The sequence below is a fragment of the Mauremys mutica genome, chromosome 18, assembly GCF_020497125.1.
Source record: "Mauremys mutica isolate MM-2020 ecotype Southern chromosome 18, ASM2049712v1, whole genome shotgun sequence".
NCBI classification, from domain to species: Eukaryota; Metazoa; Chordata; order Testudines; family Geoemydidae; genus Mauremys; species Mauremys mutica.
The window spans coordinates 2738883-2754340 of NC_059089.1; the positions used below are offsets into that span (position 1 = coordinate 2738883).

At 47.8% G+C, this 15458-nt stretch overlaps 1 pseudogene; it reads right to left on the minus strand.

The window, feature by feature from the left end:
• The window catches only part of LOC123352652, a 209946-nt pseudogene that overhangs the window by 173536 nt on the left and 20952 nt on the right, over positions 1 to 15458 (minus strand).

A 15458-nucleotide genomic window follows, 5' to 3' on the forward strand; every position in this document is an offset into this window, starting at 1 on the left:
CAGACTTAGTAGCTGCTGCTCCCCCCGCGGGGTTCTGTGCTGGGAAGTGACCTGAATTAAAGCTGCTTCTCTGCCCGGCCCAGGGGATGACTTTCTCCAGCTGGTCCTAGCCCCCTAGGGCAGCCCTGGGCCCTGTTAATACTAAATTCTGAGCCAGAGTCTCCAGGTAACTGAAAGACCTCAGTGAAAGTGCTGGGGACTGGCATGAAAGTGACTCTGCACAAACAGCCCCTCCTCATTTCTCCTCCCATTAGCAATTGCCAGGAGAAAATCCAGCCCTGGGAGAGCAAAGCCCCCAGGAATGGGACTGTCCCAGCCAGAGGGGCAGGGAGAGAGGACAGAGGAAAGAGAGACTGAAAGGGGCAGTGGGAGAAATGAGTGGGGGGAGAGATTTCCAGCTCTCTAGTCCGCCCAGAGACATGTATTGCTGCGTCCCTGGGCAGAACCACTTTCCAGTGAACAAAACAAGGATCAGACAGAGGAAAAGCCAGTTCCTGACTCCATATTCCCCCTGCTGGGGTGTAGCTGCCGTGGGGTCAGTGTCCGAGGGAATCCCCCACAGTGACTCCTTTGGTTTCTAGCCTTGTGTTCAGAGACTGTTAGGGGGTGAGGGGAGGGAGAAGGGAGGTTAAAAATGTCTCTGTGGGCTTAGCCTGGCAGGAGGGGCCAGGTCTACATTGTAATAAACAGATTGAGCATTTCCCAGCATGGCAGGATCTAGGGTGTCTGTCTGCAGGGAAAGGGCCTGGGGGAATTCTGATGTGAAATTAACTAAAACCGGTTCTGAAATGCCCACAACTGCCCTTCTCCCCCAGACAGGCTGCAGAATGGCGTCCATGTTTTGCTCCTGCTCATCCCAGCCTGGCGTGGGACAGGGAAGAGAAATGGCTGCAGTGGAGCCAACTCAGGTAGAGATTATCGGGGGGTTGCTGGTGGGTTCCTGCTGGAGGAGAGGGAGAGCAAATACACCGGAGATGGGAAGGTTTGCACAGTCTGGTCTGGAGATTGGAGCGGGACAGGAAATGCACAGAGTGGGGAAAGGAGGAGGCCAGGGTGTGGCAAACCCGCTGGGAGTTATTTAATAAGTGGCCTAGATTCTAGGAACAGACCCAGGAGTTTGGGAGGTGCAAATGCCCTAATTTGTGAAGAAAGAAAATAGCCCACCTACATGGAGCTAGTCAAACTGACCAGACTCCCAGTGCTGGAGCCTGAGCTCACTAACCAGCGGCTGCTGTGAGATATGAAGGGGGCACCCATGAGTCAGGCTTATTGGAGCTGCCTCTCCCTTCATATCCCGCTCCTCACAATGAGGAGGTTATTGGGCTTCCTAACAGGGAGCTCTCCCTGGACCCTGCTAGGGGCTCCATCTCCTGAATCAGTCGGTGGCCAGTAGGTGTGTGATGGATCTGCTGGGAGAGACAAGGGGCTCTCTCTTTGACCCCTCACCCTGGTATTTGCTGGATACGCTGAGCGGGGTCGGGATGGGACTCTGTTGACTGCGATCCACCCAGAGCTTCCATTTGATTCGCTCCTCTCTGCCACAAATAGTGCGGCTGTGAGTGGGGAAAGAGGTCCTGAGTGTTGGACTCTTGCTCTTTCAGGGGCCGGTGACCTTCGAGGAGGTGGCTGTGCATTTCACCAGGGAAGAGTGGGCTCTGCTGGACCCCGCTCAGAGAGCCCTCTACTGGGATGTCATGCAGCAGAACTATGAGACTGTGACCTCGCTGGGTAAGGGTTCCTGTCCCCTGGGTTCTTGGAAGGGGAAATGAAGAGTTAAGGTTCACGCCAGCCCCACAATGCCACCTCTACTCTGTCCTGTGTCTGCATCACCCCAATATGCCAGTGACACACACACTACCAGAGACCCTCCCATGCTGCAGAACACTTCGGGAACACAGCAGAGGAGCAGTATCACACAGTGTCAAATAGCTCCTCTTTACTCAAGTAAAACTGGGGGTTAGGTCCAGCATAACAAACAGAAGCTTCCTACCCCCTGCCTTCTCTCAAACCCTGAGCCTTCTCTGTCCAAACCAGAATGTGCTTGGGGTGTAACAAGCAGACAGCTGGAGTCAAAGCTGCTGGTCCAGGGTTACTTATCACACACACACTCTGTGCGTCCTTGAATGCTGGCTGAGGGTATCCAGACAGGGGATCTCCAGCAGCAGAACACTGAATCTCACCCAGGATTACAGATGACACAACTCCTCACTGCTCTGGATTGCACCCAGCATGTGAAAATGGCCTAGGTTGGTAGTGACATTTCTTGAGACATGCAGAGCCTTGCTCCCATATCACCAGGTGTAATAACAATTACAGGAAAGGCCGAATATGGAAAACTGATTGTTCAGTTTGCTTTTGACCTGCATCATATTTTGCAATATATTCCAAATAAGGAAATTAACGTGCAACGTATGTGTAATTGTTTGGGGTTTTAAGCTTTAAAAGGCTTGTGTGATTTTTAGCTCAGAGGGACAGTATTCCAATAGCTGTCGCCTCCTGCGCACTTTTAACCAAGAAAAGAGCCTCAGGCTGAGCTGGTTCAAAATCAATCGTGTGGTCATTTTCCACAACAACTTCAAGAGATCCCTGTGATGGAATGTAAATGTCTTCCCACCTTCCCCCTGCAGGAGAATGGCTGTTTGACCAGCTGTTTGCCTTGCTGTCTCTGAGGAACTGCTCTGTGGGTGTTTCCCAGAATTGTAACTTTTTCAGCAATATCATACAGTAAAATCTCATAACTTTACATACAGTGTTACTACACGTTTTAACAGGAGGATAATATTCAGTAGATTATGCGTTTTCAAAAGATACCTCACAAGCCATACTGCGTACAAAATTGATCATAATTTTCTAGATGAGTGAACACAGGGGTATAGACTGACACAGTGTCAGTGTGTGTGTTCCCAGCAGATATGTGGGTATTTCAGTCCCTCATAAGCACAGTGTTCGGCATCTTCAAGGGCCTGGGGAACTGGTCCTGGGAATTCACTTGTTTACCAAGTGTGACACGCTATGGAATTGTGAGACACTTTGGTATTAATAATAAAATAATAATTTAATCTGATAAAATTGCAATGAATTGTGCTAGATATGCCATGTAAGGTGTCAGTGAAAATGTTATGATTTTCCACGTATGATAATTTTGTTTCTATGTTTGTATCACCTTTGTATTGTGAGTTATAGATATGTAGGGTATATCTGTATTTCCAGACTTGTGCAGTGTTTCTGGGTGACACCCCCAGACATATTGGCATCAACACTGCCTAGCCTGTTTGATGGCCCATTCAGGGTCATCATCTGTACAATGAGCCCATGGAAAGGACCAAGGGGATACACCTATTGAGTCAGCAAAACATGCCGGGATATGCCTGTGTAATGAGAACTCCAAGGCTTTTCCATGCCACGTGCTGTGAAGCTTGTGTTTGGGACACAGGAAGTACAGGCCACATGGCAAAAGGAATGTAAAGGGCAGCTGCATCATCTCCATTTTGTCTTCAATCCCCCTTCCTACCTCTGGAGCAACTTCTCTACAAACTGAACCCTGGAACAAAGGACTGAATGACCCATCCAAGCTATGGATGCATTCCAGATGGACTTTCAAGCCAGCAACTCACCAATACTGCTAAGAACCTGATATATCCATTTTGGAATGTATCTGACTGCGTTCCCATTTAACTTCTTTCTTTCTTTTGTTTAAACCTTTAGTTTAGATGCTAAAGGATTGGCTGGAAGGATGGAATTTTGGGTAATATCCAAACCTATACTGACCTGGTGATGTGGCTGACCCTTTGGGGTCAGAGGAACACTTTGTTTATGTGAGCAGAGTTTTTAAATAACCTTTCACTGTACTGGACCTAGTTGCTGATTGGGAGTCAGAGAACTGGGATGCAATAAAGGGCCGTGTGATTTCTTTTTTCAGCTTCTCGATAACCCATGTGGGGGATCAGAAGCACAGTTGGTGACTGGTCGGTGAGTTTAACTTCAGTGTTAACCAGCAGTTTTGGGAGCATCTGCTCTCCCTTTTTCAGCCTGCCCTGATCTTGGCATTTTCAGTGAGAACTGCCCCTGGCCCACCAGGTCACACTAAGCACTGAAGTTAAATTAATAGAATGTTTTTTTTTATGACCAAGTCTTAAGAAATCAACTGAACTCCTTTGTTTTCTTTCATCTGAGCAGGGTTTCTAGTTTTCCAGCGTGATGTGATCTCCCAGCTGGAACAAGGGGAAGAGCCATGGGTCCCAGACCTCCAGGGTTCAGAGGAAAGAGAGATCCTGAGAACTCCCTGCACAGGTGAGGAAACATTAAACCACCTCAGAATCTTTAAGTGCCTGAAGGAAACATCTGGGATGCCCTACAAAGCCCTGGGGAGGTCTCTCAGTTCATTATTGTCCCTAGCAGGGGTCATATCCTCAGGGTAAATATAGTTCATGGCTTCCTATAGATCCTAGCAGACACCAGGCAGTAGCTTCCTCCCTTCCCCCTGTGTATTTGGATGGGATGTGAAGGCTGAATTCATCCCCCTCCTCTCTCCTATTTGGGGGAAGAGTTTGGGGGAGTTCAGCTCCTGATTTTTATTTGACCTGTCTTCAGCACTTGTTTTTGTTTGGTCTTCTCCTTTCCATCCCTGTTTGAGGTTTCTGTCTCTGTCACAGCAGGTGATGCAATGGCATGTGAGAAAGAGGAGCAGAATTCTCAGCCTGAAAATGTTGAGCCAGTGGGTAAAAACAGAACATTATCGCAAAGATCGAAAAGGAATCTGTCCAGGAGTCATAAGGAGAGAAAATCCTGGGAGATTCAAAACAGACCAGAAATAGATCACGGAAACCAGCCAGGGGAGAAAGTGGATACATTTATTTCCTGTTCGGGAACTCAGAAGGTCTTCATGGAAACCACAAGACAGCAGGAAATCATCAGGCGAAAGAGAAAAAATACATGCAGTGAGTGTGGGAAAAACTTCACTCGCAGATCAAGCCTTTCTGTTCATCTGAGAATCCACAGAGGAGAGAGGCCCTATGAATGCAGTGAGTGTGGGAAAACCTTCACTCAAAGATCAGCCCTTTCTGTTCATCAGAGAATCCACACAGATGTGAGGTCCTATGAATGCCGTGAGTGTAGGAAAAGCTTCACTCAGAGATCAGCCCTTTCTAGACATCAGAGAATCCACACAGGGGAGAGGCCTTATGTATGCAGTGCGTGTGGGAAAACCTTCTCTTGGCACTCAGCCCATGTTAGCCATCAGAGAATCTGCAAGAGATATCAACATTGTAAAAACTTCTAGGGCTATGAATACTTTTTCTTTAATACTTTTCCTGATTCCCACATAGTAACTTTTAAAGCTCTTTGAACTGTGTGCAGCACCGTTATCCCTCAGCTTGTCCAGATGAGTGGCCCATTTTTGCCTTTTGCAGTTCACCCTCTTTTGAGATGGACCTATTTGTCCTTTCTATTGTCCCACAAGTAACTGGAGTGTGCCCTTCCTATGAGGAACCAGGGAGCATCACGTTTATACCATTCCTCCTATTGCAAAGTTATTGTTAGTCACCAATGATACAGATTGTATCCTTGCCAATTGTTCTCACGTTGCTCTGGGTTGTGCTGAAGAGCAGTTATATTGGGAATTTTTCAAATTATATGTAAATGAAGAGGAGCAGGGGCAGGAAAAAAGTATAATTACAACTTCTGTGACACTGGAAGGAGATGGGGTGACTCAGAGATTCCCTCCTTCCCCATCACTGCAGAACTGTTACCTTTTGCCTGAACCATGCAGAGTTTATCTTCATCACATTCTATCCATCCACTTCTCAAAGTGTCATGTGATGAAGCATTCTCCGTTGTCTGTGCTTGCAGATGATGTATTGACTTCTTTAATCCTATATCAGAGTCGCTATGACTGGAGATGAAAGTGTCAAAGTCCTGGGAGGGGAATTCAAATGGATCCCAAATACAGTGTTAGTATTTGGAGTTTAAATCCCAGGTTCCATCTATTGTAAAGCCACTTCTGGCAAGGTGGCTGTTTTTCCCTCATTATGGGACAGCTAGGATACTAAAAATGTTGTAAATAACATAACTGACTATTGAGACAGGGATGAGTGAAGCAGGTTTGAATGGATCAGAGGAGAATGTGATGGGAGAATCTCTTGTCCTGATTCTGAATAATCAAATGTAACCTGCTCTGGAATTTCACTTGACACTTTCTTTGTCATGTATTCTCTCTATGTGATGTGGGTTTCTATCTTTCCTGAAGGCTGTTTGCTCACCCAGTAGGATATTAGTTCAGTTTGATAGGGTGTAGCTCAGATTTATTGAAGAATTTAAGACAATGACCCTTTGCTAGAGTCCTCATTTATTATTTCAGCTTTGCTTTTTCCCCATCCCTCCATGATGACATGGAGAAAGCTGAAGTGCAGTTCTATCAACAGGAGAGAACTCTCTAATTTACTGGCCAGGCTAACAAAGAGACAGCAGTGATTTAAAATCTCCACTCAGAAATAGTGAACAGCAGCAGAACCCCAGCTAACTGAAGGAAGTGCATCTGATCACAGTGTATTTCAGTTGTTTAAGGCAATATTGTCTCCGATGATCTGGGAAGAGAATTCCATGGTAAGTGGTTTTGAACTAGGCAAAATGCCCGTGTGTCTGGTTCCCAAAGCATTTGTAACCCAGGCCCTACAGAAGATCTCTCCTAGCAAATCCTATGGTATGGGAAATGCAGCCTTTCATGACACAGATGTTGAGGAAATAGAAGTGGAGTTTTTGTCGAATTTATCCTTTGTAGGTGCTAAAGATGTGTATAAAATGAAACCAGTGTTGAAAATGTAATAGCTTCAGAAAAATAGCCATTTTTTAATAGAATCTCCAGCTCTGGTAACTAACGAAGATTCTGATCCAGGCCTGTATCCAGTCCCTTCCCTGGACCTGTGCCACCGAATTAAAGAAGAGCTGGGCATGTTTCAGGAAGCCATTCCTCATTAACACTGCTGAGATTTTAAGTGGTTTTGTAAATGATTCTACTTCAGAGAACTGTAACTTTACCCTATCCAAGACCAAGGATTTGGAAAGAGCTGAGGTTGAAAGAGTCCACACCCAGTTCCTAGTTCAGTGTCACTGATTACACTTCCAAAGTATGCCAGGGTTAGATTGAGAACAGTCATCCTTCACTGTTTGGATGCAAAGAGAGAGTGCTTCATACGACAGTCCTTCCCTCTGGATCCCAAACTGGTTGCCTGGTTGGGTAACAAGGACTTTCAGGCTGTAGAAATGATGGTAACCAATGAGGCAACAAATGTGTCAGCCTCCAATTTCAGACTTCCGGAAACACGCATGTTGAGTCCTGATTCTATGGTTTTGTGTCTGATGCTGTGGCTACACAATTAAGCTGATGTTGGCACAGCTGCACCAATTTAGCTGCGCTGCTGTAGCACTGCTATTACAGATGCTCTAAGCCAATGGGAGAGATTTCTCCCATCAGACTTGATTAGTTCAGCCCCCGCAAGTGGTGGTGGCTATGTTGGCAGGAGAAGCTCTCCCGCTCATGTAGCACTATCTAGACAGGGGGTTAGGTCTGTGTAACTACGTTGCTCAGCTGTGTGGATTTTTCACACCCCTAAGCAATATAGTTATCCCGATAAATACCTTTAGTGTAGACCAGAGAGGTTTCTCTTGTGTTTTATGCATTTACATTACTTCTCTACCTCCTCCTACTTTGAAAGATTAAAAAGTGTGAAAAGAGAGGTATTTTTCTCCACGATGCAAACATTCCGACATAGAAGACCCCTTCTACCAACACATATGGCAGAAGATCCTGAGATATGTGAACTCACAGAAGTGGTTGGGACCTACGTTGGGACAAACCACAAAAAGAACCAGGGTTCAGTTGTTCGCAATGGGGATTAAAAGAAAACTAACATATATGACAAGAATTTGTGATCTTTGAATATGTTATTGTTACCAATTAAAATGAAATTATAGGTGAAGTTATTGGTTAAAGAGTAAGAGACTGTGTGATAATCTGAATTATTTTGGAAAACTGAAAGTTGTCTTGTTTTTTGTGTTTTGTTAGTCGTACAGGAAACGATGGCTAATCTTTAAAAGTTAATTAGATTTAATTTACCCTGGTTCCTCAACTATTGCTACAGCTCTAGTACCCATCAATCCAAAGACTAAGAAAAATGGAGAGTTTCAACCATTGTCTTTTTAGTATCTTATTGTTCCTCTCTCTGTTTTTTGTGCTGCCCTTTCGATTCTATCATTTTCTGCCTTTGTTTAGTTGGTTACAGTTGGTTTCCATCACTCACATTTGTTTAAATCTCTATCCGTTGTGAAATAAATGTTTTGCTTGTTCGATAACTGTACTCAGGTGCTGTGTGAGATACAGTAGCAAAGGTCCACAGTAAAACTAGTAACCTGGGATACTTTGGGAAGAGAGGATCTGAGATTTCACCGAGTATCTGGTGATCTGGGCTGGACCCCACAGGGGGGACACATTGAAGGAACTCAGGGGTTAGGGTGGCTGCTGTAGCTCAGAGGAGGGTGCTTGAGTTCCAGCTGGCTGGTGAGTTTGGTCACTAACATCCAAATGGAAAACTCACTCTTCCTAGTGGCGGGTGGCAACAAGAGACTCACAGCCCTCAGCACCCTGAGAAGGGTCACAATGTGTCTCTATGTTGATCCACCTGTCAAATTCACACAGGGAAAGCTCCCTATAGCATAAAACTCTGCCCTATGAAATCATGGAACATGTGCTCTTTGCTCTGTGGGTACGTCTAGACTACCCGCTGTATCGGCGGGTAGCGATCCATTTCTCAGGGATCGATATATCGCATCTCATCTAGATGTGATATATCGATCCCCGAAAGTGCTCCCATCAACTCCAGAACTCCATCAGCGCAAACGGCGGTAGCGGAGTCGACAGGGGGAGCCGCAGACGTCGATCCCGCGCCGTGAGGACGAGAGGTAAATCGATCTAAGATACTTCGACTTCAGCTATGCTATTCACGTAGTTGAAGTTGTGTATCTTAGATTGATCCCCCCCCAGTGTAGACCAGCCCTGTGAAAGCATGTAAAGAATCCAAGCGCTGGAGGACAGGGTTTGGGTCCAGAGCGACCTAGACAAATTGGAGGATTGGGCCAAAAGAAATCTGAGGAGGTTCAACAAGGAGAAGTGCAGAGTCCTGCACTTAGGATGGAAGAATCCCAGGCACTGCCACAGCCTGGGGACTGACTGAGTGAGGGGGGTTTGATAGCAGCCTTCAACTACCTGAAAGAGCAGCAGTGTGGGCTTTCTCCTGGCCACTTTTGCTGGGCTGGGCAGGCATCCTGGAGGCCTTTCTAGAAGAGCATTGGGAACTGAGTTAGAAAAACCAATGTGAAAACCAGAACCTCAGGTTTAGACTCATTCATTTATAATATTAAATCTTCAATTCTAGTGTCACAGTCAATACAATTGCTTCAGCCTGATAGTTGCCCAAAAGGAAACTTAACTTCTCTCCAAGGGGAGTGGGGAGAAAGCACTTTTCAGAGTCCAAGAGAGACAAGGCGGGTGAGGGTAAGAGGACCAACCTCTGTTGGTGAAACAGACAAGCTGTGGAGCTAACCCCACACACTTCTTCAGTTCTGTGTAGCCTGGAAGGTCGTCTCTTCCATAACCAGCAGTTAGAACATAATAACAGCCACACTGAGTCAGACCAGTTCATCTAGCCCACTATCCCGAAAGTGGCCAATGCCCGGCGCCCCAGAGGACCCCTGGGACCAACATGGATACAACACCACAACAAACAAGGTAAAAAGTCAATGCATATGGGAGAAGGATCTTGTGTTTCATTCCTTCTGTCCTAGTCCCATCCTGTGGCTATTTCCTTTTCTTCCTTTCTGTTAAAAGCTTTGGTGTTTTGCACAGAAACATTATTTCCCCAGGAGAGATCCAGGAGTGGGGGCTGCATTCCTGTGCCAAACAGTCACTGGAAGGGGGCAGACAAAGGCCTTTAGGACGAGGCGTCCGTCACTGTCAAAAGATCATCTCCATCCTGCCGGTCACTGGCAGCCTGAATTTGTTCCTTATCCTCCCAGAGTCTGGGGCTGGAATCAGCACGACCCAGCCCCTCCGTGTGTAGCAGGAACAAACACAAACCTGGTCTTTAAAACAAGCTGTCCCCTTCCTCCTCAGGGAAGATTTTTCTGTGATTGAAGTTGAGCTTCAGTTCCCCTCTCCTAGGGGTGGGGCTGGTGTGGGGCCAGCTCCCAATGAGCTCTGTTTTCACCTTTGCCCCCTTTCAGTCACTCTGGGATGGTAACTCTGCTCCCAGCTGTCAGGCAGCTTCCAGCCCATCCACCCTGCTCACTAACTCTGTGGTCATGTGTCACTCCCTCTGCCAGCACACATAGCCTGCAGGAAAGCTACTCCTGTCAGATGCATTGGTGGGATAGTGGTGTGCCTAGGTTCCTTCCAAGCAGTTGAGCTGGGTTTGATTCCCAGCCAATGCAATAATGGCTTTTCTCTTCTGTTGTTTCCTCATCTGGAAGTGGTTTAATTTCAGTCACATTGTGTTACAATCAAATTATCTATAGAATGAGACAATAAATGGGTCAAAGTCCAGCAGGTCATACAGGATGGAGGCACACAAGGGGCTGGAATATGTCATCTGAGAAAGACAGAACACTTGGAAACCTGCATCTCCCATCCCCTGGCCTTGCATGTTATGATTCCAGCTGCGTGAGCTGTTTGTAGGATGTTCCGGCATGATGGGGAAATGAAGTTTTGAGTCAGTTTTTGCTCCTGCAGGTTCCTTTGCTGTTACAATTATAATGACATGAACAAAAGGGAGGCACAATAAACATAACCCCCAAATTGCAATACAGGTGGGGGAAAGAGACGATCACGGTTAAGCCAAACACGTAAAAATAAAAATTAATACAAAAAAGGGGAGGGGGAAGAGTTCAGGTATGTGGAGATCCCCTTGATATTTCAACGCACATTGTTAGAATCAAAGTTCAGACTTGACACTGGAAAACCCGCAACTACCTGTCTCTCTGAACACCTGTGATGAGCCTGTGTCAGAGGACGTGTGACCCCGGTCAGAACCAGTCACCAGATCAATATGACCCTTTATGGGCGACTTCTCTGCCTGCTCTGCAATTTACATCTCCCCTCTCCCCCCCCCCCCGCAAACAGGGTGGGGTACAGCTCTGACTGAGAGGCCTAACAGGAGAAATTTCAGCCCAAAGACAAATTTTGTGTGAAATGTTGAGAAATGAAGAGCCCCCCAAATCCCCAGAACTCTAGTGTCACCCTGTCATAAACAGATAGTTAAGGGTTAAAGTCTCTTTTACCTGTAAAGGGTTAACAAGCTCAGTAACCTGAGGAACACCTGACCAGAGGACCAATCAAGGGACAAGATAGTTTCAAATCTCTGTGGAGGGAAGCCTTTGTCTGTGTTCTTTGTTTGAGTGTTCGTGCTCTCTTTGGATCTAAGAGAGGCCAGACATGTCTCCAAGTTCTCCTGGAGTATTTCCTACTACCCAGTATAGTGAGTATTAGTTAAAAAGGCGGATTTGAGTTGCTTTCTATATTTGCAATTGTGTGTTTGCTGGAGAAATATCTTTAGTTCTGTTTGCTGTTACTTGGATTATTCTGAGAAGGAGGGAGGGGAAGTCTCTCCAGTTTTTATAAGTTAGACCCTGTATTTTTGCATCCTGGTAATACAGAGAGAGTGTACTTTTTTTTCTTTCTTTAATAAAATCTTTTCTTTTTAGAACTTGATTGATTTCTTCCCTTGTTTGGATTTTCAGGGGAAGAGGAGGGGGAAAAGTGAATCCCTCTTTGTTTGATTCAAGGAGTTTGAATCAAGGTATCTCTTTCCAGGACTAGGGAAGGGGAGGGGGAGGTGAGTCCCTCTTTGTGTTGAGTCAAGGATTTGACTCGGGGTGTAATCTCTCTGGAGCAGGCTGGAGAGAGGGAAGGGGGAGAGGGGAACTGGCTGTTTCTCTCTCTGGTGAGATTCAAGGGGTTTGAATCTGGGTTCCCCAGGGGAAATTTGGGGGACAGGCAGTGTGTTACCCACTTTAAACTTAACTGGTGGCAGCGAGAACCAGATCTAAACTAGGATTTTAGTTTAGAGGAGTCCATGCAGGTCCCCATCTTGGAACCCAACAGCTCCAAGTGGGGGAGAAGACCTATGACACACCCCCATGGCACCAGCACAGGGAACCCAGTGAAATGAGGTTACAGAATACAAGGGGGGAGGCAGCAGGGAGAGAGGTGACAGGGAATCTCTCTTTTTCTTTCTCTTTTCACTTTCTGTTCTTCTCTTTCCTTCCAGGAACTGCAGTCACAGCAGGGAAGGGTTTGTCTCTGTGTCTGTCACGGAGGTGGTGGAAGTGATGGATTCTGTGACTTCCTGCAACCTCTGTGACTTCAGTGGCCACAGTGGCTGACTCCAGGGCCACTCAATCAACTGGCTCCGGGGACTGCCCAAATTTGACTCCTTCTGCCTATCTTCCTTTGCCCTCAGTGTCTTTCCTTCCCCATTGGGGACACGCAGAGATGAACCCCAGTCAGTTTGTGTCACAGAGAGTCTGTATATCCTAAGGGATGTGGGTGAGGGATTGCAGCTGAGAACTGAATTAACTCTGCTCACCTGGGTTAGAAACTTGTTTATTTTGAGCAGATAGTGGGAAATGGGACATTAATTCAGACCCAAGAGGCAAGGCAGAGGCTTCATGATCTTGATCTCCAGGAAGGGAGAGAGGATCCCCAGGAAGGAGGAGAGCTTCCTTTAGTCTCAAGCTGGGGTCTCCTAGAAGTTGGAAAAGACCCTTGGTCACTGAGGATCTCATGGGATCATGCTGCTGCAGAGGCTCCAGAGTCCTGGGTGCGGGGAGGGTGTCACTGCACAGTCTGAAATGGAAAGGGGAAGGGATAGCTCAGTGGTTTGAACATTGGCCTCTTAAACCCAGCGTTGTGAGTTCAATTCTTGAGGGGGCCATCTAGAGCAAAAATTGATTCTGCTAGTGAAGGCAGGGGGCTGGACTCAAGGTCCCTTCCAGTTCTAGGAGATTGGTATATCTCCAATTATTATTATTTTTTTTTATTATAAGGGAGGACCCTGGAAGGGACGGGAAGGAACAGAAAATGGAGAGGAATGAAACAGAGCAAACCCCTCTTCTCTCTCCCCTCCCCGACCCAGCAAGAAATGTTATCAGTGGGGAAACTCCCCACCATAAACGGCAGAGGACACAGAGACATTTGCCTCACACTGAGCAGTAGGGTGACCAGACACCAAGTGTGAAAAATCAGGGACTTTCACCAGCTGCCTTGGTGGTATAGTGGTGAGCATAGCTGCTTTCCAAGCAGTTGACCTGGGTTCAATTCCTGGCCACTGCAGGGATGTGATGTTTCCTCTCCTGGGAATTGGTTTAGTTTCAGTCACTTTGTACCAGTTTATCAATGGAATGAGAGAATCAATGTCCCAGATCATTAAACACACAGGGGACAAAGAAAGGGACAAGACTGTAAAATGAGCAGTTGGAGTCATCCAGGTATTATGATGTTTGGTTTATATTTAAAAAAAAATCCTTTACTTCCCTCTCCCTGTTAGACTCAGAACCTTTAAAGTCAGAAGGGACCAGTGTGATCATCTTGTCTGACCTGCTGCACCTTGCAGGCCAAAAGACCCCACCCACCCACTCCTGGAATAGACCCGGGAGGGGAGGCAGCTCCGTGCACTGTCCCTACCCCAGGCAGCGCATGGAGGCCCTCTGATCCCCTCCCCACACAACGGGTGTGCAGAGATGTGCCAGCAGCACTAAGGTGGCTCCATGCCCACTCTACATCCGCCCCTCCGTGCCGCTCCCAGAAGTGACTGGCATGTACCAGCATCCCCTGGGGTGGGGGGAGTGTCTCCACGTGCTGCCCCTGCCCCGAGCACCAACTCTGCAGCTCCCATTGGCCAGGAACTGCAGCCGATGGGAGCTCAGGGGTCAGAACCTGCAGCAGCGGCACATGGAGACCCCTTGACCCGCCCACCTAGGAGCTGCTGCCGGAGGATTGCGTGTACCGGTCACTTTGGGAGCTGCAGTGCCCGGGGTAAGCACCACCCCTCCTGCACCCCAACCCCCTCCCCCAGCGCAGAGCCCGCACCCCACACCCAAATCTCCTCCCAGAGCTTTGCTTGTCGTCCTTTCACCAGAACCCCCCTTCCTCTCCTGGGCTGCAAGTAGCCACCCCTGGGAAGCCAAGAGGCAGGCACAGGATTCTGCCTCACAGCAGCCAACCGCACCTCCCCCGGCTTTGCAGAACGAATGGTGACGCTCTACTAACCCCACTTAGCCGCACTGAGGTACTTAGCTTCTGCCCTGCCTTCCTCAGCTCGACTTTCCTCTTTTGCCCCATTCCTGCCTCACTTCCTCCTTTGGCAAGTCACGCAGAAGAGGCCAGCAGGAAGAGCCGGCCTCTATAGGCCAACCTCCCAGGGCAGAGGAGACCAAGCCACAAGGCTTCAAAAAGTGACTGGCCCAGATCCTCTAGCTTTCCCCTGCTGAGGCCAAGGCTCTTTCTCAGCTCATTTCACGACCCTCTGTCCTGCAGGGGTTGGGGTTATCGCAGGTGTTACCTGAAATAGGGCCAGCTAGTCAGCGTAGGGAGGACTAATGACCCACCAGAGTTTGGCAGAAAGCAGCACATTTGTTATACTGACAGCTAAGCTCAAAAGAAGGTGGGGGTCACACTCACACTCATGCTCCCAGGACTGGCTTGGCACTGGAGATGTCAGGATTCTGCCAGGTAAGTGTCCCCCAGCACCGCGATGGACGGTGCGATGAAGGTAAGTCTTCCCGAGGCGCGATGGAATGTAACGCAGTGAACCACTGGCCAGGCGGTCGGGGCGAAGGGCATTCACTGGAGGTACAAGCTTGTGAGAGCACAGCTGAGCACAGGGCCCCTTCCCCTTTTAAGGTCCTGAACCTCATGGCCTGTGACTAGAGATGACTTGGCTGCATCCGGTGGGTCACACTCCACCTCAGCCAGTGTCCATGCAGTGTCCATGCTCTGGGTGTGCGAGTGCTGCCTAATGAGAGTCCCAGACACCTTGTCTACCTGGAAGCTCTTCTGATCTTCAACCAGCCCATTCATCCCACAAGCATTGCAGGAGAGAGCAGGAGGGGGAGGGGGAAAGCCACTTCACAGGCATTCAGAGAGGGAGAGGAGACAAAAGCGAGGGGGGTGGGGAAGTATAACAGACCTTTTGAGCATAGAAATCACTGCTGCTCCTACAACAGCAGGGACAGGCCACTCGGAGCTGAGAAAAGGAAGCCATCACGTTTCTTCCTGGCTTTGAACCAGGGACCTTTTGCATGTTAGGCAAACGTGATAATCACTACACTACAGAAACTCCATCACAGGGCTCTGCCCCTCCCTTCATAAGAATGGCAATACTGGGTCAGACCAAAGGTCCATCCATCCCCAT